A 5,911-nucleotide genomic window follows, 5' to 3' on the forward strand; every position below is an offset into this window, starting at 1 on the left:
GCTGACTTCACTGTGGCCCTGCCGAGTAAAACAGAAATCGCTGTGTCAGGGCTTTGTTGTAATTTGTAGCACTGAAGATTAAAAGAAATTGTTGTGTCAGGATTTTTTTTGTTTATAACTTGTGGCACTGCCAAGTAAAATGAAAAACTGCTGCCTTAAGAATGTGGAATCAGTTGTGACCCTGTCGAGTAAAGGAAATTGTTGTGTAATTTTGTTTTTAATAATCTGCGACCCTGAAAAAAAAAATCGTTGAATCAGGATTTTGTAAAATGTTAACCTTTTCCGTACTATAATATCTGATATCCTGTCTTCTTGGTTCATTCAGACAACAAAACCTGCATTAGGAGGGACTTTTCGAGCTCAAGAGGTTAGACAGTGTTTTCATTAGCCTCCTCAGACGATTTATTCACATTAGGCAGAGAAATTGGGTTGTGAAGGGTTAGTTGAGACCGTTTCATGCCTCACCTGTATATATAGTGTTTCAAAAAGCGAACAGAATCGTGTAGGAACAGCACACGTGATACGAAAGTTACGTTATTGAAGTGAAGGGGCTTAAGATATTTCCTTGCCACGGCCTTTGGTAACGCAGCCCCATTGAAAGTATAAGGTCACTTAAGCTTAAGCCGTGGTGCAGATTGCGTGCTTATACCTTTGTCTCAACTCATACAGCAACGAAATATTTCACAACCAAACTATAATGAATAATAAATGAAAAATATGACGGCTATTTTCTTCTTGACGGTAAGTCACTGTTAGTTTTTTTTTTTTCTCTGGGGGGGGGGGCGTAAAATTGAGTTAGGATATATGGGTGGATCCAGAGATGTTGCCCATGCTGCCCGGACTTCCTTTGTTAATCATAGTAACAGTATGCAGTACACTATATACTGTAGACTACATCCTTACTTTCTTGTGTATTAATTTCTCCAAAACAAAAGTTATTCAACCCGAACATGATTGACATGTGGTGCATATATGACAGAGAAAGTGTATGCCAGACTCTTGATATAACACCTTGAATTTATTTATTCCTGGATCCGCCTCTGGGATTCCTTATAAGTACAAACCCAGCCAGACAGGTGAGCCGTGAGATGCGTATTTCACACACGCCGGAACTTCTCTTCACCTTTAAGCCCCCGTCACTCCCATGATGGACCTCGTTTTCATGCTGCTGCCACGCGATTTTGTTCGCCTCAGCAGCGACATTTAGAATGGCAGGGGTTGGGTGACGCCTTCATTAACCCCATAGTAGCTAAAAATAAGATAAAGGATGTCATATAATCGAAAGCGTTAAACCCTTCAATCCGACAACATATTATATACCTTATTTTTGCATTCTCAGGACCATTGCATTCTGGTTGACACACACACACACACACACACACACACACACACACACACACATATATATATATATATATATATATATATATATATATATATATATATATATATATATATATATATATATATATACACAACATTGTTAGTTCGGGAGGTGACACGTGTGCCAGGTTCGGGTGGCGTGAGTAAGGAGGAGGGAAGCCTAATCCGAACCAGCAGATGTAGAAAGTGTACTCCAAACTTCAAAGAAATCACATGATGGAAGGAAAGGGGAGGTGGGGGGGAAGGCAGTGAGACGGAAAAGGAGAGGAAGGACTGAAGGAGGGGTAGGGATGGAGATGGAGGTAGGAAAGGAAGGAAGAGATGGAGAGAGAAGATGTGGATAGAAAAGGCAGAGCTGAGAGGAGAAGTAGGAATGCAGTAAGACAGAAATGGAGAGTGGGATGGGAAGGTTGAAATGGAAAAAGAGAGAGAGAGAGAGAGAGAGAGAGAGAGAGAGAGAGAGAGAGAGAGAGAGAGAGAGAGAGAGAGAGAGAGAGAGAGAGAGAGAGAGAGAGAGAGAGAGAGAGAGAGAGAGAGAGAGAGAGAGAGAGAGAGAGAGAGAGAGAGAGAGAGAGAGAGAGAGAGGGAGGGAGGGAGGAGACGGCTACCTCAGGAGGGGGAAAGGTCAGGGCGGCGAGATGGAAAAGGAGGGGATTAGAATTATTGGAGGAGAGGAATGTGAAGGGAGGTAGGAAAGGAGTGGAGAGGAAGGAATAAGACCTGGAGGAAAAATTGGGAGAGAGAGAGAGAGAGAGAGAGAGAGACAGAGAGAGAGAGAGAGAGAGAGAGAGAGAGACAGAGAGAGAGAGAGAGAGAGAGAGAGAGAGAGAGAGAGAGAGAGAGGAGGGGGGGGAGAGGAAGTGGAGAGAGAAAGAGAGAGAATGTTGGAGAAGGGAATAGGAAATGGGGAGAGAAACGTTAGGGGGAGGAGGAGAGGGGGGGAGTTGGGGAGAGAGAGAGAAGGAAACTGGACGAGATGGTAAGAATTAGAGAGGCAAAGGTTTTAAAATACTAATCATGGTGCTGCGAGATATTTCACTCAGCTTCAGAGAGTGGCTTAGTAGTGAAGGGATCTAGGTAGACAATATCTAACACTTCTAGGTCTGAAATTCTCTCCTGACCTGATAAAATCGTCAAAGAGAAACAATAATAACTAAAAGAGAAACCTTTCAAAGAGTAAACTAAAAGAAAAAAGTTCCAAGAGAATACTAAAACAAAAAAACGTTCCAAGAATGAGCAAAAAGAAAAAACGTTCCAAGAATACACTAAAAACGTTCCAAGAATAAACTTAAAGCAAAAACGTTCCAAGAATAAACTAAAGGAAAAAACGTTTCAAGAATAAACGAACAGAAAAAAAACGTTCCTGATTGAAAGGGCTGACATACTAGGAAAGGGCAGGGGATTGTGTTAACTGGATGGGGTATTTACGGAATCACTTGTTTAACTCCCTAAGGCTCCTGTGATCCACTCTCAGCTGAATAACATCGTCTGGCGTTAGCTGGGGCAATACTAGAAGTGTTTCGACCTTGAGATGGTTAATTTGAAAGTCGACTGAATGACTGTGTGGCGTGGGTATTAAGAGGTCAGTGACAGAGAGATAAAAATGTGTGTGAACAGATGGTTAGGCTTGTGAGGTGGAGCTGCGATTCCAGGGGCTTGATTGTTACATGAGTGACTGCGTGGCCGTTTTCTCTGGCATGCTGTTAATAGTTCTTCCAGGGCCGTACTTTCTATTTTTGTGTGTTGTGGAACCTACCTCACCACGTCTTTACATGGGAAGAAAGGTCAGGATGATAATGATGATGACAAGATGGCCTGGGGGGTGAATAGGAGGTGGAGAGCAGTGTAACGGGGGAAGAGATGGGATGAAGGAAAGAGTGGTTGAAGGGGGAAGGGAAGGAGGTGTAGCGGAGTTTGGGAAGAGTGTGGGGTAGTGGGGGGAAAGGACGGGGATGTAGGAAGATAGGGAAAGGGATATAGGAAGGGCGGGGAGAGGGTGGGGGGAGAGGGGGGGTGAAGGGGGAGGAAAAGGGGTTTAGGGGGAGGGGATGTGAAGGAACACTGGATCTCCTGCAAAATGGATCCCAATTGAATCAAGAGCCGTGACGAGTGCAATGTCCCCCCCCCCTCTCTCTCTCTCTCACTCTCTCTGCATCAGTCTGTCTGTCCATTTACCTATTTGTCTGTCTGTCTATCTATCTATCTGTCTGTCTCCATCTACATATCTGTAAAAATTAACACGTAATTCCTTGGCACTGCCCTTTAAATTACCACTCATAGGAATCATAAGAAAAATTATTTAAAATTTGTGCAGGTAAATCCAGTGAAAGTAAGTTAATAATCTCGCTGCAATGGACGTACGAAAAGATTAAGTGTTATTATTATTATTATTATTATTATTATTATTATTATTATATTGTTAATTGTTATGATTATTAGTTACCGGTATTGTTGTTTAGACTATGAGGAGACAGTTTTTGAGCTCAGGTATTTGCAACAGATTTAACAAGTTATTTATTTATTTATTATTTTATTTAATGTTACCAACTCTGAACATAGACTTGACAGCCCGTTCCCTAAAGCCTTTCACGTAGGGGTGGGGGTAAGGGAGGGGGGGCTAATGAAGGGAGGGCGAGCTGGGGAGAAGATGAGAGGTTGATGATGATAGAGATTGAGAGGCTTCGGGGTGGGGGCAGAGGAGGGGGTAAGGTAGGCGTGGGGGAGGGAACAGGGACGCTGTGGGGGTGAAGATGGGATAGCGTTGAGGGAAGGGAGGGGTGAGATGGATGTGTGGGTGAGGAAAAGTGGAGGTAAGGGGTGAGGGGTGATGGGGAGGGGAGGTAAGGGGTGAGGGATTGAGGGGAAGGGTGGGGTTAGGGGATTAGGGGATAGAGGGGGTGGGTTACATTGAGCACAAGGCGATCTTGTTGGAAAATGAAAAAACAATGACAGGAAAATATGGGAGTTGGGGTTAGAGGTGAGAGAAGGGTGAGGGTAGAGAGATGAAGGGAGGGAGAAGGAAGAAGTGGAAGGAGAGGGGAGGGAGGGGTGAAGAGGGGAGGGTAAACAGACGGTAGGAAAGGGTAGGGAAGGAAGAGTTAAAGAGGGGAGGGGAGGAAGAGAAGGGAAGGGGAGGAGGAGGAAGGGGAAAGAAGACAGAGGAGTAGAGTAAGGAAGAAAGGGATGAAGGAAGGAAAGGGAAGGGGAAAATATAATGTGAAGGATTTGAGGGAAGGGAGGAGGAGTAGGAGGAGGTAAGGGAGGGGGGATTAGGAGAGGAGGAGAGAAGAAGGAGTGAAGGAAGAGAGGGGAGACAGGGGTGAGGGAGAGATAGGAGGGAGGGGAAATGTCCGATGTCCTCCCATCTTTCCTTCAGGTAAATTAGAACCTTTGATCTATAAATAAACGGGGCAGGGAGGGAGGAAGAAGGGAGGGGAGGGCAGAAGGTAGAGAAGACTGGGGGAGGAAGAGGTTAGGGAGGACGGGAGGAAGAGGGGAAGAAAGTAGCGAAGACTGAAGGAGGAGAGGAGAAAAGTAAAGAAAACAGATATAAGGAGATGGAGGAGGGAGAAGAGGAGGAGGAGGAACAAGGAGAAAAGGAGAGGAGGGCAAAATAATAATAAAAGGAGGAGGAGGAGGATATGCTGAGAGAAAATGTTAGGAAGGATAAGGAGGATAAACAAATGGTGTGTGTGTGTGTGTGTGTGTGTGTGTGTGTGTGTGTGAGAGAGAGAGAGAGAGAGAGAGAGAGAGAGAGAGAGAGAATTACTTACTGGGCCTGTAATCATTAACTAATAATCTCTCTCTCTCTCTCTCTTTTCGTGAAAGGTGTGGCTATTGTGAGAGCTTTCGTATGCGTCTTTGCGGTAGTTTTTTTTTGGGCGCCATTGTGGGATTCCTTGTACCGTCTCTTTAGCGATTTATTTTGTTTATTACACCTTAATCTTCTCTTGTATGATATTTGTGTATTTTTAATTTTATAAGTTGCACCAGTGTGGTAGGTGGGGGCGCCCATCATCCACTCACTTGATGTAGTTCTGCCTTCAGGTGACTTTACACTAAGTGACAAGCCAAATGGTTTCCTGTAAATCAAGAAACCATTTTGTACGCTGGGTGGTAACCATATTACTAAATGATGCCTAGTGATCTAGTGGGTTATGGCGCCCCGACTGGATGGGAGGTATAAGAGTGTTCATCTGAGGGGTGGTTGGGGTTTATTGCACACATAATGCCACCCAGGGGCGAGTGAGGCTGGTCACCCTCGCCTTAAATATCAGGAACGAGTAGGGTATTCTCTGGACCTTGGCGTACCTCAGGACCCTACGCACCTGTTGACGCCCCCCCCAAAAAAAAAAAAAAATGGATGTTAGCTTACAGAGAGATAGAACGTAAAAAAAAAAAGTGAGGATCGTGAAGCATAATAAATCTTTAAGGAAGGCGTTACGAATATTTCAAATCCCTTAGTTTAAAGCATTCAGTTTCTTTTGTTTTCGTCACGGCCTCATTAAGTTTCAATTAATTTCTCCTC

The sequence above is a fragment of the Coenobita brevimanus genome, chromosome 75, assembly GCF_032717465.1.
Source record: "Coenobita brevimanus isolate Jiangsu-jjx chromosome 75, ASM3271746v2, whole genome shotgun sequence".
NCBI lineage: Eukaryota > Metazoa > Arthropoda > Malacostraca > Decapoda > Coenobitidae > Coenobita > Coenobita brevimanus.